Below are 26,426 nucleotides of genomic sequence, written 5' to 3'. Positions count from 1 at the left end.
GGATACACAGCTGCCCTCAGAAACCACCTTCAGGATAAACTCTGTAAACAGTGTTGTCAGGATGGTAACGTGCCCAGATAATTAAAATTGTTCTATGACTCCCAGGTCTGGCCTAGAAAAGATGATTAAAATGAAAGCACCGCTGACCCACCCCCGAGGCAAAGAGCAGACGCCCCAAAGTGCTTGTGTAAGTAAAGCGGAAAGAAAGGCTTTGGAAGACAAGACACTGGAAAGAACGGCTTTGGAAGACAAGACACTACCCTGTGAGGGCGAGACGTCAATCCTGGTGTTGCCGTGGAAACGGGGACTTGGGAAACGCTTTCCAGAACAATTCTGTCTCCAAGGAGGGAAATCGTCCTCCTGGGAATGCGTTTACATTATCCACCCACAGGACTGGGCTAAAAGTAAACTTCAGGGGAGCTTGGATGAGCAGCCTGGATTGCTAATTAGCGCAGATTTAATGCTCTGGGTAGTTTACACATCGGGAACATCAAAAAGAAGTTACCAAGGGTCTACCTGCTGGCTGCTCTCTGGATACACTGGAAACCAGTTAAAACGTAATTCCTAAGAAGCCGTTTCCCACTGTGTTCAGATTTAAAAGCTTGAAGAGTAACGCTCCTGGGCTCAAAATGGAAAAAGCCGGGAAAATCCAACCGCAACAAAATCCCCACCACCACCACCGCCCCCACGCTGCACGCCCGTAAGCGGCGATAGTATCTGTCCGCTCATGGCGCTGAAGACAAAGCTTGAGGAACCGAGGCCGGCCCGGACCCTTCTCAGGGGCATAGCAGGAACCTCTCTCCACCCCCGACCCAGCATGGAACTCAAGGGAGACCTTGAGCTTCTTCCAGGAGGGAAATTGCAGGCACTTCGCTGGCTGGGAGATGTCAATGAGCTACTCGATAAACAAGAAGGTAATAGTAGGTTAAAATAATAACCAAGGAAATGAAGCGTCAGGGATGTTTCCTTCCCTGTACAAACTAAAGAGAACATCTTAGCATCTGTCCCTGAGGTAGTGTGCAGACACTCACACCTCGTGTAAATTAGTTCAACCCCCGTGGAAGACAGTGTGGCGATTCCTCAAGGATCTAGAACCAGAAATACCATTTGACCCAGCAATGCCATTACTGGGTATAGACCCAAAGGATTATAAATCATTCTACAATAAAGACACGTGTACACGTATGTTTCCTGCAGCACTATTCACAATAACAAAGTCTTGCAAGCAACCGAAATGCCCATCAATGATAGAAAAGGTGGCACATAGACACCATGGAATACTACTACACAGCCACAAAAAGGATGAGTTTATGTCCTTTGCAGGGACATGGATGAAGCTGGAAACCATCATTCTCAGCAAACTCACACAAGAACAGAAAACCAAACACCGCATGTTCTCACGCGTAAGTGGGAGCTGAACAATGAGAACACACGGACACGGGGAGGAGAACATCACACACCGGGGCCTGTCAGGGGCTGGGGGGCAGGGGAGGGAGAGCCTTAGGACACATACCTAATGTAGGTGACAGGTTGAGGGGGCAGCAGACCACCATGGCACGTGTATACGTATGGAACAAACCTGCCCGTTCTGCACCTGTGCCCCAGAACTTATAATAAAAACAAAGGAAGAAACTCCCACCTCTACCCTATGGAATCCGCTGGCAGAAGGCCTCGATGTGGGAGAGGGAGGGACTGAACTCTGACCCCTGTTCCTTGCTCTAAATTTCTTCTGGAGGGTCCTGGGGGAGGTCCTGCCCATGGGCCGCATCCAACGTGCTTTTACCGCTGACCCCAAGTCTTCAGACAAAGCTCCACGTCCTTAACCAACTGCAAGTCCAAAAGCCTTTGAATCCACCTTGTTCCTGTAAGCAACCCCACCCCCTGCCCAGCTTCAAGATAGCTTTTTTTTTTTTTTTGAGACGGAGTTTCACTCTTGTTGCCCAGACTGGACTGCAGTGGCGTGATCTTAACTCACTGCAACCTCTGCCTCCCGGGTTCAAGTGATTCTCTTGCCTCAGCCTCCCTAGTAAGCTGGGATTACAGGAACATGCCACCACGCCCGGGTACTTCTTTGTATTTTTAGTCGAGACAGGATTTCACAGTGTTAGCCAGGCTGGTCTCGAACTACTGACCTCAGGTGATCCGCCCGCCTCGGCCACCCAAAGTGCTGGAATTACAGTCGTAAGTCACTGCGCCCGGTCCCAGATACCACTTTTTAGGCCAAATCAACGCATAACTTCCATGTATTGATTTGTGACTGTTGATGAAGAGTCAAACTCTGTAAAATGTTTGAAGAGATTGACTCTGAGCCAAATATGAGCGACCATAGCCTGTGACACAGCCCTCAGGAGGTCCTGAGAACATGTATCCCAGGTGGTCGGGGCACAGCTTGATTTTAATATTTTAGGGAGGCATAAGACATCAATCAAATGCATTTCAGAAAGACATTGGTTTGGTTGAGAAAGGCGGGACAACTCAACCTCGGGGCTACCAGGCTTTAGGTAAGTTTAAATATGTTCTGGTTGACAACTGGTTGAGTTTATCTGAAGACCTGGAATCAACAGAAAAGAAATGTCCAGGTGGAGATAAAGGATTGTGGGAACCAAGTTTTATTGTGCACAGGGAGCTCTCATACAGGAGACTTCAGAGAGAGTAGGTTGTAAACATTTCTTATCAGACCTAAAAGGGTGCCTGGCTCTTAGCTGATTATGTCCTAGATCTAGGAAGGAATGGAGGAACAAGGAAGAAGGAAGGAAGGAACGGGAGGGGAGGGGAGGGGAAGGAAGGGGAGGGGAGGGGAGGGGAAGGAAGGGGAGGGGAGGGGAGGGGTGGGAGGGGAAGGAAGGGGAGGGGAAGGAAGGGGAGGGGAGGGAGGGGAGGGGAAGGGAGGGGAGGGAAGGAGGTAAGGAAGGGGGAGGAAAGGAGGTAAGGAAGGGGGAGGGAAGGAGGGGGGAGGGAAGGAGGGGGGACGGAAGGAGGGAAGGAGGTAAGGAAGGGGGAGGGAAGGAGGGAAGGAGGGAAGGAAGGGGGAGGGAAGGAGGGAAGGAGGGAAGGAAGGGGGAGGGAAGGAGGGAAGGAGGTAAGGAAGGGGAGGGAAGGAGGGAAGGAGGTAAAGAAGGGGGAGAGAAGGAGGGAAGGAGGGAAGGAAGGGGGAGGGAAGGAGGGAAGGAAGGGGGAGGGGGGAGGGAAGGAGGGAAGGAAGGGGGAGGGAAGGAGGGAAGGAAGGGGGAGGGAAGGAGGGAAGGAAGGGGGAGGGAAGGAGGGAAGGAAGGGGGAGGGAAGGAGGGAAGGAAGGGGGAGGGAAGGAGGGAGGGAAGGGGGGAAGGAGGGAGGGAGGGACGGAGGGAAGGGAGGGAGGGAAGGAGGGAGGGAGGGAGGGGAGGGAGGGAGGAAGGGAAGGAGGGAAGGGGGGAAAGAAAGGAGGGAGGGAGGGAAGGAGGGAAATAAGGGAAGGAAGGAGGGAGGGAGGGAAGGAGGGAAAGAAGGGAGGAAGGAGGGAGGGAGGGAAAGAGGGAAATAAGGGAGGGAAGGAGGGACGGGAGGGAAGGAGGGAAGGAAGGAGGGAGGGAAGGAGGGAAGGAAGGAAGGAAGGGAGCGAGGGAGGGAGGAAGGGAGGGAAGGAGGAGGTAAGGAAGGAAAGGGGGAAGGAAGGAAAGAAGGAAGGAAAGGAGGGAGGAAGGGAGGAAGGGAGGGAAGGAAGGAAAGGGGAAAGGAAGGGAGGAAGGAGGAAGGGAGGGAAGGGAGGAAGGGAGGGAAGGGAGGGAAGGGAGGGAAGGGAGGTAAGAGAGGGAGGGAGGAAAGGCAGGTCTGTATAGAATGTGGATTTTTCCCACAAGAGACTTGTCAGGGCCATTTCAAGGTATGGCTAGGAAATATCCTTTGGGTTAAATATGTTGTTTTTCCTTGTCTCATGATGTTATGCCAGAGCCGCGTTGGAAAGTAAGCTACCATACATGGGGTTAAATAAAACCCATCTGATGAGAACTCCCCAGACCCGAGTCAGGAATTTGGGCAAGATAAAAGACCAGAACTTCGTCATCATGACTTTGCCTGGAGCTTCTTCTGTGCTGAAATTTATCCTTGCCATGAAACACTATGGCTGAGAAGCCATCGAAAAGATGGGGTCTTAGGCTAGGCGCAGGGGCTTACACCTGCCATCTTGGTGCCCGGCCAAGTCTCGTTTTCTGTTTGGCCCTCAGACAATGGGGCTCTCCACTTGCGGTGACACCCTCAGCTCCTTGTCTTTGGGAGTTTGCTTCTTCAAAACCAGCAAAAAGGGCGGGGTGCGGTGGCTCTCGCTTGTCATCCCAGCACTGTGGGAGGCTGAGGTGGGCGGATCATCTGAGGTCAGGAGTTCAAGACCAGCCTGGCCAACATGGTGAAACGCCGTCTCTAATAAAAATACAAAAATGAGCCAGGCATGGTGGCAGGCGCCTATAATCCCAGCTACTCAGGAGGCTGAGGCAGGAGAATTGCTTGAACCTGGGAGGTGGAGGTTGCAGTGAGCGGAGATTGTGACACTGCACTCCAGCCTGGGTGATAGAGTGAGACTCTGTCTCAAAAAAATAAAAAATAAAAAACCCAGCAAAAGGATCTCTGAGGCCGTCTCAGGTTTCTTTGAAGAAGAAGAATTATGCATTCATCTCACCCTCTTTAAGGCAGGTCCACCACAGATGATCTCTCCTTTGATTAAACCCACGTATGCCTAGTGTTCCATTATCGGAACGCTAAGCATGTGGGAGTTATTATATCCTACTGCTCAAGATCATCGCCAAGATCTGACGGCAAAAATTCAAAAACTTGCAACTTCAGACATAACTGGATTAACTCAAAGTTTTGAATCAAAGTCTCCATTAGTTTAGAGGTTAATTTTACCACAGCTGAGAATATGCCCCAGCCTAGGAAAAACAGACACAAGTCACCATAGGATCTGTGGTCCGTGCCTCTGCTCTGCTCTTCTCTTTTCTTTTCGAGACAGAGTCTCCCTCTGTCACCCAGGCTGGAGTGCAGTGGCGCCATCTCAGCTCACTGCACCCTCTGCCTCCTGGGTTCAAGCAATTCTCCTGCCTCAGCCTCCCGAGTAGCTGGGATTACAAATGCACACCACCACGCCTGGCTCATTTTTGTATTTTCAGTACACATGGGGTTTCACCATGTTTGTCAGGCTGGTCTCGAACTCCTGACCTCGTGAGCTGTCTGTCTTGGCCTCCCAAAGTGCTGGGATTACAGGCGTGAGTCACTGTGCCCGGCCCTGTGCTTTTTCCAAGGATGGTTTTGAGGGCTTTGGTATATAAAGGGAAAAAAGCAGGCAGGAGGGAAAGAGGAAAGAAAAAAAAAAGGAAAGTAGATAAAAGAGGCAAATGATTACATTCTTGTGAGGGTGTGATTGGCACTCACTGAATCCACATTTTACATGTGAAAGTGGGGGGACAGGAACAGTCAGTCATGAATTCATTTCACGCAGTGAATCCCCTTTTGCATGAGACAAGGTAAACATACAGAAGAGGAAGATGTCAAACATGCATTTGTCCCAGGGTGGCTGGAGAGATCATTTCCAGCCTTCTCTTTGTCCCGCACTTGTGAAGACGAGTTGTTAATTTACATTGTCAGGGAGAAATTCAACAGAACTCTGTTTGAGGGGAAAGATTTTGGGGACCGCAAGAAATTTTCTCGTGAGCAATTTGTGAGAGCGTCTCCGCTGGGGAGGGATGTGCAGAAATGAAGAGGCTACAACAGGTGTCTGAAGATAGTCCTGAAGGCCAGGGCAGTGGCTCACGCCTGTAATACCAGAGCTTTGGAGGCTGAGGCAGGAGGATTGCTGGAGCCCAGGAGTTCAAGACCAGCCTGGGCAACACGATGAAACCTTGTGTCTATCAAAAATACAGAAAAAAAAAAAAAAGTAGCTGGCTGTGGTGATGGTGGTGCACGCCTGTAGTCCCAGCTACTTGGGAGGCTGACGTGGGAGGATCACTTGAGCCCAGAAGGTCAAGGCTGCAGTGAGCTATGACTCTGCCACTGCACCCCAGCCTGGGCAACACAGTGAGACTTCACCTCAAAAAAAAAAAAAGAGATGCCCCTCCAGCCAGACGAATGCACATGATCATTGGCTGGCATGGAAGGACAGGAAGGGGTGACGATGGAGTGGGTCCTTGGGGATTCCTCCTCATTTCCTTGCTATACCGTCCAGGCAGATAAGGACACCGTGACCGTAACAAGCAGCACAGGAAGCAGTGAGACAAACAGGAAGACCTTCCCCAGAAGAGCTCTGAAAGCCGCCCGGGGGAAACGGATCAGCTGCTGCATTCTGGTCCACAGGACAGGAAAGTCACTAGAAGGAACCACATGGATTGGAAATTCAAGTGTTTACCAGGAAAACTTTCTGAGGGGGAAGCGGACATTCTGAAAACACACAACGGAAGAGGCTGGTGGCTGTACCATCAAGACCAGTCACAGCCCAAGATCACTGGGAGAAAACATGCAAGTGAAGGCAGCAAGGAAGAGAGACAAGGAGGGAAGGTGAGGAGGGGGCGTTTCTCAGACTTGGGGAAAAGCAGTTTGTCCACAGAATATGCCAAGAGCAGCGCAATCCCACAAGCTCAAGCAGAACCAGGGCACAAACGATGGATGGGTCTGGCATTTCCAAGCCCGAACTCAGTGAATTTGTCCGTTCCATTATGTTCAAATGTGAGGGGCCCTACAAGAATTGTTCAGAATAGCAAGACTTGGAATGAACCCAAATGCCCATCAATGACAGACTGGATAAAGAAACTGTGGCACATAGACACCATGGAATACTACGCAGCCACGAAAAAGGACGAGTTCATGTCCTTTCCAGGGACATGGGTGAAGCTGGAAACCATCATTCTCAGCAAACTCACACAAGAACAGAAAACCAACCACCGCATGATCTCATTCATAAGTGGGAGTTGAACAAAGAGAACACATGGACACAGGGAGGGGAACATCACACACCGGGGCCTGTCAGGGGGTTAGGGGCTAGGGGAGGGACAGCATTAGGAGAAATACCTAATGTAGATCATGGGTTGATGGGTGCAGCAAACCACCACGGCACGTGTACACGTATGGAACAAACTGCACGTTCTGCACATGTGCCCCAGAACTTAACACACAATTTTAAAAAAATTGTTTCCTTCTCGATTTAGCCTGCACCTTGGGTTATAGCGTCAGAGGCGTTTGAACCAGAGCTACTCTAACTTGAACAGGAGCTGGAAAAATGAGGCTGAGACCTGCCAGGCTGCACTCCCAGGAGGTTGAGGTGTTCTAAGTCACAGGATGAGAGAGAGGAGATCGGCAGAAGATACAGGTCATAAGGACCTTGCTGGTAAAACAGGTTGCGGTAAAGAAGCCGGCCAAACCCCACCAAAACCAAGATGGCGACGAGAGTGACCTCTGGCCTTCCTCACTGTTGATTATACGCTAACTCTGATGCATTCGCTGCTAAAAGACACTTCCGTCAGCCTCACGGCAGTTTACAGCTGTCACAGCAATGCAGGAAGTTATCCTATACGGTCAAAAAGGGGAGGAACCCTCGCTTCCCAAAACTGCCCACCCCTTTCTCAGAAACTCAGAAGAATCTTTCCTTGTTTAGCACAGAATCAAGAAATAACCGTAAACATCACCAACAGACGGCCCTCGGGGCTGCTCTGCCGATGGAGTGGCCGTTCTTCATTCCTGTACTTTCTTAATCAACTTGCTTTCACTTACTCTATGGACTCGCCCCAAATTCCTTCTTACACGAGATCCCAGAGCCCTCTCTTGGGGTCAGGATCAGCACCCCTTTCCAGCAACAATGCCTCCATTACCTTGTGTGCCCACTGACAATTGTAATGCTCTAACCCAGGAGCTGGTCAACTGCAGCCCTCCAGCAAAATCCAGCCCCTTGCCTATTTCTGTGCACCTTGTAAACCAAAAAACTATTTCCACATCTTTTGAACAGTTGGTTAAAAAAAAATCAAAAGAAGGAGAACACAGTTGACTGTCGGACAACAGACATCTGAACTGAGCAGATTCACCTACGTGGACTTTCACCCCTGAAATGACTCCTTCTCCCTTCTCGTCCCCTCCCCTCCTCCTCCTCCTCCTCCCCCTCCTCCCCCTCGTCTCCCTACTCCTGCAGAGTGCGGTGGCTCACGCCTATAATCCCAGCACTTTGGAAGGCTGAGGCGGGCAGATCACAAGGTCAGGAGTTGGAGACCAGCCTGGCCAATACGGTGAAACCGTGTCTCTACTAAAAATACAAAAATTAGCCAGGTGTGGTGGCAGGTGCCTGTAATCCCAGTTACTTGGGAGGCTGAGACAGAAGAATTGCTTGAACCCGGGAGGCGGAGGTTGCAGTGAGCCGAGATCACGCCATTACACTCCAGCCTGGGCGACAGAGAGAGACTGTGTCTCAAAAAACAAAAAAGAGGATGAAGACGTTTATGATGATCCACTTCCACTTAGGAAGTAGTAAAATATTTTCTCTTCTCTTCCTTAGAATTTTCTCTTCTTTAGCTGACTTTATTGTAAGAATACCGTATACAATACACGTAACATACAAAATACGTATTAATTGACTCTGTGTGTTACAAATAAAGCTTCTGGTAAAGAGTCACTACGAGTACTTAACTTTTAGAGGAGTCAGAACTTATGCATAGATTTTTCAACTGCATGGAGGTTGGCACCCCTAACCCCCGTGTTGTTCAAGGGTCAGCTGTATTTTATTTTATTTTTTTGAGACGAGTTTCACTCTTGTTGCCCTGGCTGGAGTGCAATGACATGATCTTGGCTCACCACAATCTCCAGCTCACCAATTCAAGCAATTCTGCTGCCTCAGCCTCATGAGTAGCTGGGATTACAGGTGTGCACTACCACGCCCAGCTAATTTTTTGTATTTTTAGTAGAGACGGGGTTTCCCCATGTTGGTCAGGCTGGTCTTGAACTCCCGACCTCAGGTGATCCGCCCGTCTCGGCCTCCCAGAGTGCTGGGATGACAGCTGTGAGCCACTGTGCCCGGCCCGGTCAACTGTATTTTGTGACACACGGTGAGTATATACATTTAAATCTCAGTGTCCCTCAAGATTCTTAGTAGAACACGGAACATGCCCATTCATTTACTACATATTGAATAGTTGTGGCAGCGATCATGGGACCCAAAGAACTTGAGAGATTTCCCCATGTGTTTTTTTTTTTTTTTTGAGATGGGGTCTTGCTCCGTCACCCAGGCTGGAGTGCAGTGGCGCAATCTCGGCTCACTGCAAACTCTGCCTCCTGGATTCAAGAGATTCTCTTGCCTCAGCCTCCTGAGTAGCTGGGATTACAGGCACACACCACTACACCTGGCTAATTTTTTGTATATTTAGAGGAGACGGGGTTTCGCCATGTTGGCCAGGTTGGTCTCAAACTCTTGACCTCAGGCGATCTGCTGGCTTCGGCCTCCCAAAGTACTGGGATTACAGGCGTGAGCCACCACGCCAGGCCCACTACCTGACCTTTTAAGAAGTTTGTCCACCCCTGCTATGGTCAGAGCTCATAACTGGTACCTTGAAATCTGTCTGCTATGTTCTCATGCAGAACTTCAAAAGAGTTATACATTGTGCCAGTAGCAAAAAAAAAAAAAAAAACGGCCAGGCGCAGTGGCTCAACCTGTAATCCCAACACTTTGGGAGGCCGAAGTGGGTGGATCACGAGGTCAAGAGTTCCAGATCAGCCTGACCAACATGGTAAAACACCATCTCTACTAAAAATATAAAAATTAGCTGGGCGTGGCGGCGGGCATCTGTAATCCCAGCTACTCAGGAGGCTAAGGCAGCAGAATTGCTTGAACCTGGGAGGTGGAGGTTGCAGTGAGCCAAGATCGTATCACTGTACTCCAGCGAGACTCTGTCTCAAAAGAAAAAAAAAGAGATGAAGTTATGAAAATAATAAGCCCAAACTAATTTTGATTTTTGTGTTTAAAGGACTATTCCTGGAGAAAAAAAACATTTGGAGGCTCTGTGCGGTGGCTCACGCTTGTAATCCCAGAATTTTGAAAGGACGAGATGGGCAGATCCCGAGGTCAGGAGTTTGAGGACAGCCTGGCCAACACAGTGAAACCCTGTCTCTCCTAGAAGTACAAAAATTAGCTGGGCATGGTTGTGCACGCCTGTAATCCCAGCCATTTGGAAAGCTGAGGCAGGAGGATCGTTTGAACCCAGGAAGTGGAGGCTGCAGTGAGCCGAGATCGCACCACTGCACTCCAGCCTGGGTGACAGAGCGAGATTCCATCTCAAAAAAAAAGAAAAGAAAAGAAAAGAAAAACAAGATGAAGTTATGAGATGACGTTATGAAAATAAGCTCAAATGAACTAAATCTGACTTTTGTCTTTATAGCATTATTCCTGGACGTTAAAAAAATTTGGAAGCCACACACTGCAAGCTGCCATGTGTTTAAATGTGCTGCTGGACTGCTATGGCTACTAAGCACAGACGCAGCCCCAGCTGGCACCAAAGTGGCCACTTGGAGAGGTGAGAAATGAATAAAGTGGCTACGCTCTCCACAGGAGGCTGTAAGGTCCAAACACAACTGATCAGTAAAAAGGTCACTCCTCCTCCTCCAAACTCCTTCCCTGACCACGGGACCAAAAACCTGCATCTTTCATTCAAGTTTCACTTGCGCCACCACATCCAGCTGATTTTTATGTTTTCAGTAGAGACAGGGTTTCACCATATCGGTAGGAGCAGAAGGACGAGGGAGAGGAGGGAGAGGAGGGAGAGGAGGGAGAGGAGGGGGAGGAGGAGGATGAGGGGGAGGAGGAGGATGAGGGGGAGGAGGAGGATGAGGGAGAGGAGGAGGACGGGGGAAGGAGGGAGAAGAGGAGGAGGAGGACAAGGGAGAAGAGGACAAGGGGGAGGAGGGAGAGAAGGAGAGAAGAAGGGAAGGAGAAGGGAGAGGAGGAGGGGGAGGAGGGAGAGGAGGAGGAGGAGGGAGAGGAGGAGGAGGAGAGGAGGAGAAGGAGGGAGAGGAGGAGGAGGGAGAGGAAGGAGAGGAGGAGGAGAGGAGGAGGGAGAGAGGAGGAGGAGGGAGAGGAGGAGGAGGGAGAGGAGGAGGAGGGAGAGGAGGAGGAGGGAGAGGAGGAGGAGGGAGAGGAGGAGGGAGAGGAGGAGGAGGGAGAGGAGGAGGAGGGAGAGGAGGAGGGAGAGGAAGGAGGGAGAGGAGGAGGGAGAGGAAGGAGAGGAGGAGGGAGAGGAGGGGGAGGAGGAGGGGGAGGAGGGGAGGAGGGGGAGGAGGAGGGAGAGGAGGAGGAGGAGGGGGAGGAGGGGGGAGAGGAAGGAGAGGAGGAGGAGGGGGAGGAGGAGGAGGGAGAGGAGGAAGGAGAGGAGGAGGAGGGAGAGGAGGAAGGAGAGGAGGAGGAGGGAGAGGAGGAAGGAGAGGAGGAGGAGGGAGAGGAAGGAGAGGAGGAGGAGGGGGAGGAGGGAGAGGAGGAGGAGGGAGAGGAGGAGGAGGGAGAGGAGGAGGGAGAGGAAGGAGAGGAGGAGGAGGGAGAGGAGGAGGGAGAGGAGGGAGAGGAGGAGGAGGGAGAGGAGGAGGGAGAGGAGGGAGAGGAGGAGGAGGGAGAGGAGGAGGGAGAGGAAGGAGAGGAGGAGGAGGGAGAGGAGGGGGAGGAGGAGGGAGAGGAAGGAGGGGGACGAGGAGGGAGAGGAAGGAGAGGAGGAGGGAGAGGAAGGAGAGGAGGAGGAGGGAGAGGAGGGAGAGGAGGAGGAGGCAGAGGAGGGAGAGGAGGAGGAGGGAGAGGAGGAGGGAGAGGAGGGAGAGGAGGAGGAGGGAGAGGAGGGAGAGGAGGAGGAGGGAGAGGAGGAGGGAGAGGAAGGAGAGGAGGAGGAGGGAGAGGAAGGAGAGGAGGAGGAGGGAGAGGAGGGGGAGGAGGAGGGAGAGGAAGAAGAGGAGGAGGAGGGAGAGGAAGGAGAGGAGGAGGAGGAGGGAGAGAAGGGAGAAGAGGAGAGAGGAGGGGAGAAGGAGGAGGGAGAGCAGGGGAGGAGGAGGCAGAGGTGGGACAGGAGGAGGTAAAGGGGGGGGAGAAGGACGGGAAGGAGAAGGAGGGGGAGGACCTTCATCCTTTTGGCAACAGGAACTGGCTTCACGGAAGACAGTTTTTCCATGGCCTGAAAATGCGGGACGATGGTTTTAGGATGTTTGCACACATTGCATTTATTGTGCACGCTATTTCTTTTCTTTTCCTTTTTTTTTTTCCTTTGAGATGGACTCTCGCTCTGTTGCTCAGGCTGGAGTACAATGGTGCAGTCTCAGCTCATTGCACCTCCGCTTCCTGGGTTCAAGCAATTCTGCTGTCTCAGCCTCCTGAGTAGCTAGGATTACAAGTGTGCACCACCACATCTGGCTAATTTTTATATTTTCAGTAGAGACGGGGTTTCACCATGTTGGTCAGGCTGGTCTCGAACTCATGACCTCAAGCGATCCGCCCGCCTCGGCCTCCCCAAATGCTGGGATGACAGGCGTGAGCCACCGCGCCCGGCCCTCGATTTTATTTTAAAGATTATTTCTTGAAGGAGTTGAACTCGAGTGAGCACACACTCCCCCCAGTGTTTGTCTCTTTCACTGTTTGGTGTGTCATGAAAGGAAAGATGAAAAGATCCAAATGTTATTCGTTCCTCTCAGAAACGACCTCGCTCCTTGTCTGGAGGGGAACGCCTGGCGCTCAGCCGCACACCCTGGGGGCCCTGATGTTCCGACCTGGGAATGAGGTCGCCGCATCTGTACAGTAATGACTGTCCTTCCGTTAGGTGCCACAGCCGTTTTCCGCATCATCTTCCCTGGGGTCGTAACGAACACATTCAGGTTTGGCAGAATGTGTTCATCAAAGCTGTTCAACCTTTCCAGAGAATACACAACATCAACACAGAAAACCTGTTTTTCCTCCAGATGACTGTGGCTTATTGCTTTCATGCAGGCGATCTCTTTTATAAGCCGCCTTCTTCTTTTTTTTTTTGAGACGGAGTCTTACTCTGTTGCCCAGGCTGGAATGCAGTAGCATGATCTCGGCTCACTGCAACCTCCGCCTCCCAGGTTCAAGCAATTCTCCTGCCTCAGCCTGCCGAGTAGCTGGGATTAGACGCACCCGCCACCACGCCCAGCTAATTTTTTTGTATTTTTAATAGAGACAGGGTTTCACCACATCAGCCAGGCTGGTCTCCAACTCCTGACCTCGTCATCTGCCCACCTCAGCCTCCCACAGTGCTAAGATGACAGGCGTGAGCCAGCGCACCCAGCCGTTTTATTGATTGATTTATTTTCTTTCCTTTTTAAAGACAGAGGTTCCTTCTTCATAACTGAACTGAGATATTAGCACAGGTACCAACACTCGGCTACAGCTCGAGGACTGAAGAAGGTTTTTGTCCTGAGCTAACACTGAAGGTATTCACCACCCTGCACTCCACACCGTGCAGACAGAGGGCAGGACTCCAGAAACCGCAGGAAAGAAAAGAGCTGCAAACTCTCGCACCTCGTCAGCCTCAAAACAGGATGTGTCATTGCTACGGTCGAACTGTGACTCCCCAAAAGCGGAGTCCTCATGGAACCTTGTTTGGAGAAAGGTTCTTTCCTGATGTGACTAAGGTAAAAGTCTTGAGATGAGATCATCGCGGAATATTTGAGTGCGTCATAAATCTAATGACTAGTGTCCCAATAAGAGACGGAAGAGCAGACACAGACACAGAAGGAGGCGGCCACGTGGAGACGGAGGCAGAGATGGAGTGATGTGGCCACAAGCCCAGGGATGCCTGGAGCTCCCAGGAGCGGAAACAGGCAGGAAGGATCCTCCCTTACAGCCTCCAGAGGGAAATGGATGACAGACTGTAATGGGTCGAACAGCGGCCCCTGGAAAGATCTGTCCACATCCCAGAGCCCAGAACCTGGAATGAGGCCTTATTTACAAGTAAAGAACTGTGCAGATTTAATGAGCTAAGGATCTCAGATGCGATTGTCCTGGATTAGGCTGGGCCCCAAAGCCAAGGACAGGTGTCCCTGTAAGAGACAGAAGAGGAGACACAGACACAGAGGAGAAGGCCACGTGGAGACGGAGGAAGAGACTGGAGCGATGCAGCCACAAGCCCAGGGATGCCTGGAGCCCCCAGGAGCTGGGAGAGGCAGGAAGGATCCCTGCCGAGAGCCTCCAGAGGGACCGCAGCCCTGCCCACGCCCTGATCTCACACATCTGGTTTCTACCACTGAGAGGGCATAAATGCCTGTTGTTTGAAGCCACCAGTCTGTGAGTCTGAGGTACTTTTTCATGACAGGCGTTAAGAAACTCCTACAGGCCAGGTGTGAAGGCTCCCGTCTGTAATCCCAGCATTTTGGCAGGCTGAGGTGGGAGGATTGCTTCAGCCCAGAGGTTCAAGACCAGCCTAAGCAACACAATGAGGTCTTGTCTCTACAAAAAAATTTGGGGGCCGGGCGCAGTGGCTCACGCCTGTTATCCCAGCACTTTGGGAGTCCAGGCGGGCGGATCACAAGGTCAGGAGTTTGAGACTAGCCTGGCCAACACAACGAAACCCCATCTCTACTAAAAATACAAAAACTAGCTGGGCGTGGTGCAGCGCGCCTGTAATCCCAGCTACTCGTGAGGTTGAGGCACGAGAACTGCTTGAAGCTGGGAGGCGGGGGTTGCAGTGAGCCGAGATTGCGCCACTACACTCCAGCCTGGGTGACAGAGTGAGGCTCCGTCTAAAAAAATAAAATAAAATACATGTATTTTAAACTTGGCTAGGTATGGTGGAGTGTGCCTGTATTCGCAGCTACTTGGGAGACGGAGGCAGAAGCCCAGGAGTTTGAGACTAGCTTGGACAACACAGTGAGACCCTCTTGTCAAAAAAAAAAACAAAATTAAAAAAACAAGCAGGAAAGAACAATATAGCAGACAAACTTAATCTGGCTCATTTGAAAACAATAACATCGTATTTCTGGAGTCCTGAGTTGAAGGCTTCTTCTATGTGGGTCGTGGAGTTATTTTAATGTGTAACATTTTATATTTTAACTAATTCAACCATACTTTATGAAATAAGAGTTTTTAAATAGTTCCATAGGTATGATATTGTAATTCAAATATTCCAACAAAACTACAAAATTGATATCATTGGGTTTCTGAAACGTCTGCAACACGACACCAAAAAGGGCACAGATTAGCTAATTTATTATTATTTTTTTAATTTTTGTTTTTGTTTCTGTTTTTTGAGACAGCGTCTTGCTCTGTCGCCCAGGCTGGAGTGCAGTGGCGTGATCTTGGCTCATGGCAACCTCCACCTCCCAGGTTCAAGCGATTCTCCTGCCTCAGCCTCCTGAGTGGCTGGGATTATAGGTGCCTGCCACTACGCCTGGCTAATTTTTGTATATTTAGTAGAGACGGGGTTTCACCATGTTGGCCAGGCTGGTCTCAACCTCCTGACCTCAAGCGATCTGCCCACCTCGGCCTCCCAAAATGCTGGGATGACAGGCGTGAGCCACCGCGTCCAGCTGGATTCCACTTATGTGAGGTCCCTAGAGTTGTCGAGTTTATACAAACAGAAAGTAGACTGGGGGGTACCAGCGGCTGGGGAAGGGGGACATGTTTACTGGGGAAGGAGTCTCCGTTTGGGAAGATAAAAATGTTCTGGAAATGAATGTTCATGATGGTTGCATCATGAAGGTGAATGCAGTTAATATTCCTGAAGTCTCACGCCTGTCATGCCAGCACTTTGGGAGGCCGAGGCAGGCGGATCGTGAGGTCAGGAGATGGAGACCATCCTGGCTAACATGGTGAAACCCTGTCTCTACTAAAAATACAAAAAATTAGCCAGGCGTAGTGGTATGCGCCTGTAATTCCAGCCACTCAGGAGGCTGAGGCAGGAGAACGGCATGACCTCAGGAGGTGGAGGTTGTGCTGAGCCAAGATCGTGCCACTGCGCCCCAGCCTGGGCGAGAGAGTGAGACTCCATCTCAAAAAAATAATAAAATAAAAAACTTCTGAGCTGTGGGCTTAAACACAGGAAAGTTGGTCAATTTTGTGACATATTTATTTTACCACAAATACAAAATACCATCTTTAAGTAAGTGCATGGCTAATAGAATGATCTGGCCCTCCGTGGAATGACTGAGGATGTCCATTCTCAGACCCTCTGCATTTACTGAAAGCAGGAGCAATCCCCTGGAAACCGTCCCAGATACAGGTGGCGAAACGACAGAGTCATTAACGAGTTTTTGATCTCTAGCACAAAGCCAGGAAACACAGTTCTCATGACGTTCACAAAGTGAAGAGCAAAGCTATGTGCTCCATGAGAGATGGACAAGGTCAACGGACAGCTTCCCTCGAGAAACAGAGGGGTCGGAATGCATGCCAGCTTGAGCCAGCCACACAGCGGGCCAGGCAGGCCCACCAGCCAAGAGCATGGCTGCGTAATGAGCAGAGGCAAACTCCCCCGGGGCCTCTCACGTTTCCGACTTTCTTTCGTGGGAGGCGCAAACTGCCATTTGTCTTAGAATAGCTTTCCAAGCATTTACACTGCGAAACAACAACGAAACAAGAACCAGCCAGATAGAGGTAGCGTCTTCAGAGCAAACGGTGGGCAAGAAAAAAGTTAAAGGAAAAAGAAGGGGAGGGGAGGGGAGGGGAGGGGAGGTGGGGAGGGGAGGGGAGGGGAGGGGAGGTGGGGAGGGGATCTCGGCTCACTGCAACCTCCACTTCTCGGACTCAAGCGATTCTCCTGCCCCAGCCTCCTGCGTAGCTGGGACTACAGGCGCCCGCCACCACGCCCGGCTAATTTTTTTCATTTTTAGTACGGATGGGGTTTCACCACACTGGCCAGGCTGGTCTCAGCTTCCCAAAGTGCTGGGATAACAGGCGTGAGCCACCACGCCCGGCCCTGTGAGTCTGTTTTGATGGGATTTGTTTGACTTTAAACCCATGCGGAGGAGTTTTCCGGGAATGGCTACACCAGAGACATGAGGCAAGGCTTACTCTGACTTTCGATGTTTTTGGAGTGTACAGTTGAAAGTCAACAACATGGGTGAATGCAGCAACCCCTCCTTACACAATCAGAGACAGTCACTGCCAAGCTGCTTCATGGATCGTCATTAGCTTTCCATGAGAAACAGGTGCATGATCAACGGCTAAAGATAAAGAGGGTTCAGTGCAAGACACCAGCCACGTGTCAGTCGGCGGCGTACGGCCTGTCTGTCTGAGGGTTCGGCGAGATGCCGCAGGTCAGTACTTCAGAGTGTTCGGAACATCCAGGGTTACTTAACCCTGTGGCTTGACAAGCAGCAGAGATTTGCAAACAATGATAGCTTCTGTGCCACGTCAGCCGAACACTGGCTCTGAAAACAGCCTGAGTACCTGACATCCTCCCATTCCCAGGCCTGTGGCGTGGCTGTCAATTGAGATAGTGTCAGCACATCTTCATGCCGAGGGGATGGGAGCATTTATAGAAATACATGTTTGCACTGATGACTGCAGTGCTGCCGACCGAAGAGCCTGATGGGCGAAGACAATCAGATTTAGCCGCGGCAGCTCATGTTTACAGAACCCGGCTGATTCGCAGACAGGACATCGAATGTGTAATGCAATCTTAAATGCCCACTGATATTGACAGGTCACATCAGAAGGGGCGTTGGTGTCCTGGTGTGCCTAGGAGGGCTCCTGCTACGGATGAATGGTGTCGCCCCGAAAATCATGTGTTGAAACCCTAACGCGAAATGGGGTGGTATTTGGAGATGGAGCCTTTGGGGGATGATCATGTTTACCTCAGGCCCTTACGATGGGATGAGCGCCCTTGTAAGAAGAGACACCAGGGCACACACACTCCCTCGTGCTCCACCCCCTCTCTCTCTCTGCCATGTGAGACCATCTGTAAACTAAAAAGAGGAACTTCTCAAGAACCCAACCATGGTGGCACCTGGATGTAGGAATTTCTGCCTCCAGTAAATTTCTGTTATTTCTGCCACCCCATCTATGGTACAGTTAACCCCTGGACAATACAGGTTTGAATGGGTCCACTTATGTGGGCATTTTCTTCTACCTCTGCCACCCCGGAGACAGCAAGACCAACCCCTCTTCTCCGTTCTCCTCTTAGGCTACTCAAGGTGAAGACGGTAAGGAAGAAGACCTTATGATGATCCACTCCCACTTCATAAATAGTAAATATATTTTCTCTTCTCTATGATTTTTAAAACTTTAGTTTGGGGTCCTTTTTTGTTTTTAATTATTTTTCCATAAGCCATTGGGGTACAGGTGGAGTTTGGTTACCTAAGTTCTTTAGTGGTGATCTGTGAGATTTTGATGCACCCATCACCCGAGCAGTATACACTGCACCCTATTAGTAGTCTTCACCCCTCACCCACCTCCCAGTCTTTCTCCCAAGTCCCCAAAGTCCATTTTATCATTCTCACACCTTTGTGGCCTCATAGCTTAGCTCCCACATATCATATATAGTGTTGGTTTTCCATCGCTGAGTTACTGCGCTTAGAATAAAAGTTCCTTGCCAGGCGCGGTGGCTCAAGCCTGTAATCTCCACACTTTGGGAGGCTGAGGCGGGTGGATCACCTGAGGTCAGGAGTTCGAGACCAGCCTGACCAACATGTCAAAACCCTGTCTCTACTAAAAATAGAAAAATTCGCTGGGTGTGGTGGTGTGCACCTTTAGTGCCAGCTACTTGGGAGACTGAGGCAGGAGAATCACTTGAACCTGGGAGGCGTAGGCTGCCATGAGCAGAGATCGTGCCACTGAAATCCAGCCTGGGCAACAGAGTGAAACTCCATCTCAAAAAAAAAAAAAAAAAAAAGGGTAAAAGTTCCTTATGATTTTTGATTCTCAAAGTTCCTTGTGAGGCAATTCTCCCGCCTTAGCCTCCTAAGTAGCCGGGATTAGAGGCGCACACCACCACGCCCGGCTAAAAAAAAATAGCATTTTCTTTTCTCTAGCATACTTTAATAATACAGTACACAATATGTAAAACATACTAAATATATGTGAATCAACTTTATGGTAGTGATAAGGCTGCTCAACAATAGGATATTCGTAAGTTTTCGGGGAGTCGAAAGTTATCTTTGGATTTTCAACTGTGCAACGGACGTGTGTGGCGCCCCTAACTCCCACATTGTTCAAGGGCCAACTCTGTTTTGTTTTGTGGTGTTGTTGCTGTTGTTGTTTTAGATGGAATCTTGCTCTGCCACCCAGGCTGGAGCGCAGTGGTGCGATCTTGGCTCCCTGCAACCTCCGCCTCCCGGGTTCAAGCGATTCTCCTGCCTCAGCCTCCTGAGTAGCTGGGATTACAGGCACCTGCCACCACACCTAGCTGATTTTTCTATCAAGGTCAACTGTATTTTCTTGCGACAGCCAGAGCTAAGAGGGTCTTGAAGCTCAAAGAGGTGGAAGAACCTACCCAAAGTTATCCAACCAAGAAGCACCTGGAAGGCAGAATAAGGACTCCGGTAGCCAAGCGCCATAGCCACACCACGGTAGAGTTATTCTGCCTTGTAGACACGCATTGAATCTGTCACAGAGTAAGTACATCTCTAAATGCATTTGAAAACTCCCATGGGATGCTACAGAAACACATGAGGGAAGGGTGAGTGTGGACAAACTCCGTCTGTTAGGCTCAGCGTACTCCAACTACAGGAATGAGACGCCTCAAGACAGGCCAAGGCAGAAATAAACATCACCATGAACCCCAAAACAGATGTGTTTTCTGGCCAGACCTGGTGGTACATGGCCTGTAATCCCAGCACTTTAAGAGGCCCAGATGAGAAGACTGCTGGAGGCCAGGAGTTTAAGACCAGCCTAAGCAACACAGCAAGATCCCATCTCTACAAAATATTTTTTAAATATATATATATAGTTGGAAACGATGATGGCATACCTATAGTCCCACCTACTTTAGAGACCGGTGGGAGGATCACTTGAGCCTGGGAGGTTGAAGCTGTCGTGAGCCAGAGTCACACCACTGCACTCCAGCCTGGGTGACAGAGTGAGATCCTGCCTCGAAAAAAATCATCATGATCATCACAGTAATGTGAGGGGTATTTTAGGTGATAGGTGGTTACTAATTTCAAAAATAGGGGCTTCCAGTTTCTGCTCTAATGATATAGGAGTAAAGAAGAAATCACGTAAGCAGATAGTAAAAATTAGCCCGGTGTGGTGGGGCACACCTTTTGTCCCAGCTACTTGGGAGGCTGAGGTGGGAGGAGCACCTGAGCCTGGGAAGTTGAGGTTGCAGTGAGCCATGATCACACCACCGCACTCCAGCCTGGGTAATGCAGGGAGACCCTGTCTTAAAAAAAAAAAAAAAAAAAAAAAAGAGGTCTTGCACAAACTTTTACAATGACTCTGCTCTATAACTGAAAATAATTTCTGCTTTGTTGGTGTTCTCTCACACATTTATCTGGTAGACCAGATATCTGCATGTGATAGGGTAAGAAGGACCCACTTCCCTCCAAGGACAACAGCATTTGCAAGGGGGTTGAGGATGCATGCGTGTGGAATCCAAACATCGAATGCGCTGAGAGGGCGGTGCATGAAGCCTGTCTGTGAGTTTATGATGAAGCTGCACAGAGCTCCGTAGCCGGCTCTCACTCCTCGCTCTGACCCTCTCGCTTCAGTTTGATTGCATGCACGTCCTTCAGAGCTGCTGGGTACCACCGCTTCTTCAGCCTTCCTGCATTTTCCCAAGAAACACTACACCTCTTTCCAGTGGTTTCCCCTGGATTTTGTGTGCACGTCTTCCAGCCCTTGAGCTGCTTGACCTGTACTTGCATGGGTATGGTAACACTGGATAGGACAGAAGCTCTGCCCAGTCCCACGTGAGAGCTCTGGGCACTTCAGGGACCATGCCCTGTTCACATTGCCTCCCTCACATCTAATTCAGCCATGATACTTGGCAATATAGTACTCCATCCAACAGACAACTGAGAGAGTCTGCCAGTGATACAGGGGTTAAGATGAAATCACTTAGGCAGAGAGTACGGGTATGGGAATCCTCGGTAAGGTTTTTTTTTTTTTTTTTTTTTTTTTTTTTTTTTTTTTTTTTTGGGATGGAGTCTCGCTGTGTCGCCCAGGCTGGAGTGTAGTGGTGTGATCTCGGTTCACTGCAACCTCCGCCTCCCGGGTTCAAGCACTTCTCCTGCCTCAGCTTCCTAAGTAGCTGGCATTACAGGTACGCGCCCCCACACCCGGCTTTTTTTTTTTTTTTTTTTTTTTGTAAGTGGAGACGGAGTTTCACTGGTCAGGCTGGTCTCGAATCCCTGACCTCTTGATCCACCCACCTCAGCCTCCCAAAGTGCTGGGATGACAGGTGTGAGCCACTGCGCCCGGCGGCTTTTCTCCTTAACGAAAAGCAACCCCAAATCATTTTCTAACAATGAGCAGCCTGTCAAGTCCAGCCGCAGACATAGAAATGCCAGCTGGAAGCTTGCACCGCTGAATGTCGGCAGGAACCCGGGACTAGACACGTTCAAGATGGCGACTCCATCTTTCCGAGAGAACCTAGGGCTTAGACACGTTCAAGATGGCGGCTCCATCTTCCCGGCAGGAACTCGGGAACTAGACACGTTCAAGATGGCGGCTCCATCTTCCCAGCAGGAACTAGGGAACTAGACACGTTCAAGATGGCGGCTTCATTTTCCGGCACGAACTAAGGGGCTAGACACGTTCAAGATGGCGGCTCCATCTTCCCGGCAGGAACTAGGGACTAGACACGTTCAAGATGGCGGCTCCATCTTCCCTCCTCTTTGTCAGCCGTGTGTAAAGTAAGAAAAGCAAGACAGACGACCCGACTAACTAGAAAGTCTATTTGCATAATAAGATTAGTGTGCGCAACCAGCCTTTCCTGTGGGCTATGTAAATGTCATACGTGATCGAACCAATCTCTGAGCCCTATGTAAATGAGACACCACCTCCTCAAACTGGACTATAAAATCCATCATATTTGCTGCCAGCTGGTCCTTTCCGCTTGGAGACCCCTTTCTCCATAGAGAAAACCATTTCTCTCTCTCTTCTCTTTTCCTTATTAAACTTCCACTCCTAAACTCCTCGTGTGTGTCTTTGTCCTAAATTTTCCTGATGCCCAGTGAGGAACCCCAGGGTATATATATACCCCAGCCAACGTAGCTGCTTCACCCACATGTAGAGAGCTCGCACATTAATATGACCTTCAAATCCTAGCCCCCAGGAAAGCTTCACTTGAGTATTTTGTTTCCTGGGTGTCCCTTCCTCCAATCCACTAAGCAAATGCCACATACATTCCTTATATGGATAAAACAGTGCTGATAATGGATGAAGCACACAGGTTATCAGCTCATGCCTGCACTTTCAGAGAAAACACACTTACTTAGACCATGGGGATGTCAAGCTGCCAAGGATACAAAAGGTATAACAATCCAAGGACAACAGGTGGTTCATGACAAAGAACTAAGAGGGCAGCACTGTGATTCCAAAAATTTGGAGATGGATGTCAAGGACAGTGAACGAGGGGGCGGGGGAGGAGGGGGGGAGGGAGGGTGAGTCAGAGAGAAAGGAAGGAGGAGGAGGAGAAGGAGCAGGAGGAGGGGGCAGAGGAGGAGGTGAAGGGGAAGGGAAAAAAAGCAGAAAGGGCGAGGCACGATGTTTCATGCCTGTAATCCTAGCACTTTGGGAGGCTGAGGCAGGCGGATCACGAGGTCAGGAGATTGAGACCATCCTGGCCAACATGGTGAAACCCCATATCTACTAACAATACAAAAATTAGCTGGGCAGTGTGGTACGTGCTTGTAATCCCAGCTACTCGGGAGGCTGAGGCAGGAGAATTGCTTGAACCTGGGAGTTGGAGGTTGCAGTAAGCTGAGATTACGCCACTGTGCTCCAGCCTGGCGACAGCGTGAGACTCCGTCTTGGAAGGAAGGAAGGGAGGGAGGAAGGAGGGGAGGAAGGAGGGGAGGGAGGGAGGGAGGGAAAAATAAAGAAGATGGAGGAGGAGGAGGAGGAGTGGAAGGTGGAGGAGAAGTAGGAGGAGATGAGGGGGAGGAGGAGGAGAGGGAGAAGGAGGAAGAAGTAGGAGGAGGGGAAGAGGAGGGAAGAGAAGAGGAAAGAAGACAGGGAGAGAGAATAAGAGAATGAGAAAACCAGAGAGAATGAAAGAGAATAAATGAAAGGAGAGAGAGAGATGACAAAACCTACGTGTGAGAGACCTCAGCAGAAGAGAAGGAGCAAAGAGCCTGGTCCAGGCCACTGTAAATGTCAAAGACTGATGATGGAGGGGAGAAGAGTTATCACACGTCCAAGGAGACAATGTTGAGCGATCCACCAACTTAGCAGAGAGGAGAAGAGGCTCTGGAGATGTCCAGTAATGGGCGAGAGCCCGGCTTCCACACTCGGTAGTTGTATCCTTTAACCTGGAGAGGCCTCAGTTTTCTCATCTGTGAAATGGGCCCAAGAATAGTATCGATCTCAAGAAACTAGTTTCTCTGCTCCTTCATGAGAAGAACCTCCTCACCCACTCCAGTTTTCTCATGGCATTGCAGGAATTCAGTCCCATCTTCAAGCTGCACCTCTACTTCTGCCATTTTCACCATAGTGGAAGTGACTTCCTCCACTCAAGTCTTGAACCCCCTCAGTGTTCTGTATGAAGATTGGAATCCGCTTTTTCCCAATTTCTGTTAATGTGGATATCTTAACTTCCTCCCACTGAATCTAAACGACATCCAGAATGAGGAATCCTTTCAGGAAGGTCTTTTGTTTTTTGTTTTTGAGATGGAGTTTCGCTCTTGTTGGCCAGACTGGAGTGCAATGGTGCAAGCCCGCCTCCTGGGTTCAAGCAATTCTCATGCCTCAGCCTCCCAAGTAGCTGAGATTACAGACATGTGCTACCACCCCCAGCTAATTTTTATATTTTCAGTAGAGATGGGGTTCCACCATGTTGGTCAGACTGGTCTTGAACTCCTGACCTCAGGTGATCCGCCCGCCTTGGCCTCCCAAAGTGCTGGGATGACAGGCGTGAGGGCACCGCACCCGGCCGTGACTCGAATTTTGAAAAAAGTTCTACTCTGGGTAAAATCCTATGAAACAGCATCGCTCAATACAGAGAAATCTTTCATGATAGAAAGGGTCAATTGATAGGAGAAACTTCATTGTTGTCTATTTTAAGAAACTGCCAAAAAGCCACCTCGACCCTCAGCAACACCACCCTGGTCAGTCCGCAGCCACTAACACTGAGGCGCGGCTCTCCACCAGCAGTAAGGTTTGACTCGCAAAGCGTTTGGATAATTGTTAGTATTGTTTGGCAATCAATTATGCTGAAATTTTTTACAAAATCGTTGGAATGTTGTATGGACACACCACGAGACGCTCTTAGTGTCATGCTCACCATTCGCTAAGTGCTCAGTAACGCCACTGTTCACTGTGCCAGTTCCTCTGTTTATTGCTCAGAAGGGTGATGCATTTGTCAGGAGAAGCAAAGAAGAAGGTTCTTGAAAAGGTCGTGGTGATGATGCTGAAAGGTGGGGGAGAAAAGAACACGAACGGACCGAATGTGTCCCGTGAAGCTCAAGGCTGTGGGTAGCTCGTGAGAAAGGCAGTGAGCAGAGACGGCGCTAGAGAAATATGCCAGGAAGGGAAGGGATGGTCAGAAGCTACGCAGTGTGTGCAGTGATATTTTCACAGTGCTTTTGAAATTAGGGTGTTAATTGGCTCAATGAGCCACTGGCTGGATGACAGTACGTGGGCATTAGCTGCTGCCTGTCAGCTGGGATTCTAGGAAAACAGACTGCGCCAAACATTTGGATATATCCAGAGAAGGCACAATGACTGCGCATTAGAAATAGGATTTATGTTTCCCACCTAACTACCTCTCTCTGGGGCATGACCTGCCATCTCAACACAGCCCAGCCCAATGCAGCCTCAAGTCATTCTGCCCAGTATTGACCCAGAGTCTTGATTCAATGCAACAAGCTAAGGTCTTTGGATTTTAACCCATTGAGTTTTAGTAAGAATCTTCGATAAGATTTCTTCCAGAGAACCAAAGCAGGAGTTGCAAGATTGCAAATGGCACACTGAGGTCTTAAATATCCATCCAATTTGGCCAGGAATGGGATCGATCAAACACTCAGGCATTTTCCTGGTCATTGCTGTCTAAGGTGTCTTCAGAATGTACTCTGCAGTGAGCACCATTTTACCAAAAGACTCACTGGCCAAAACTATGGGTGTGAGGTAACTGACAATCAGGGGGTTTGGTTTGGTTTTGTTGAAAAAAAGTTCAACAAAGACATCAACAAAGAAATAGGTGACGGCCCGTTGCCTACTCATTTCTTTGCTCGTTTTCTTATTTACTTGTTCCCCTACTTTCTTGCCCTGTAAAATGGACACAATACTCAAGCTTCCCATTGGTGTCAATGTTTATATTCACAATGGGTAAAAAAAGGTGTTTCATGCTTTGAAAAGTGTGATGCATTTTATTCTTTTTTAAAACTTTAACAACTTTTTAATTTTTTGAATTTTTGATTCTTTCATAACACACAGCTTAAAACACACGCACACATTGTACGGCTGTACAAAAATATGCATTTTTAAACCTGTATGTTAGATTCAGGGGGATCCATGTGCAGGTTTATTACACAGGCAAATTACATGATATGGGAGTTTGGTGTACAGATTATTTTGTCACCCACATAATCAGCACAATATCTGATAAGGCAGTAGAGACAGAATCTCACTCTGCCACCCAGGCTGGAGTGCGATGGCACGATCTCGGCTCACTGCAACCTCCGCCTCCGGGGTTCAAGTTATTCTTCTGCCTCAGTCTCCCAAGTAGCTGGGATTACAGGTGCCTGCCACTGCACCCAGTTAATTTTATTTTTAGTAGAGACGGGGTTTCACCATCTTGGCCAGCCTGGTCTCGAACTCCTGACCTCATGATCCGCCCACCTCAGCCTCCTAAAGTGCTGGGATTACAGGTGTAAGCCACTGCGCCTGGCTGATAGGCAGTTTTTAAATCCTCCCCCTGCTCCCACCCTTCACCATCAAGCAGGCCCCAATGTCTGCCCTGACCACCTTGACATAACTTGTTCCTTTCTTTGAGGCCACCTGTACTCAAGGTTGAGCTTCCAATTATAAGGGAGAACATGTGATACTTGCTTTTATGTTCTTGCATTAGTTTGCTAAGGACAATGGTCTCCAGCTCCATCCATGTTCCTGCAAAAAATATGATCTTGTTCTTTTTCACGGCTGCATAGTATTCCACGAGGCATATGAACCACCTTTTCTTTACCCAGTCTACCACTGACAGGTATCTAGCTTAATTCCCGTGTCTTTGCTATTGTGAACAGTGCTGCAATGAACACTCGTGTGCAAGTGTCTTTATGGTAGAACAATTGGTATTTCTTTGGGTATATACCCAGGAATGGTTGCTGGGATGAATGGTAATTCTGTTGTTTTA

At 49.7% G+C, this 26,426-nt stretch overlaps 1 protein-coding gene across 1 annotated transcript in view; it reads right to left on the bottom strand.

Annotated features, from left to right (window-relative positions):
• Positions 1 to 26,426, bottom strand: part of LOC139355397 (polyprenol dehydrogenase-like) — a 292,394-nt gene that overhangs the window by 52,573 nt on the left and 213,395 nt on the right. The window lies entirely within an intron of this gene.

Source organism: Macaca nemestrina, chromosome X (assembly GCF_043159975.1).
Source record: "Macaca nemestrina isolate mMacNem1 chromosome X, mMacNem.hap1, whole genome shotgun sequence".
NCBI lineage: Eukaryota > Metazoa > Chordata > Mammalia > Primates > Cercopithecidae > Macaca > Macaca nemestrina.
The sequence above is the reverse complement of the archived record's forward strand: the minus strand, read 5'-3'. Positions and strand labels throughout refer to the sequence as shown.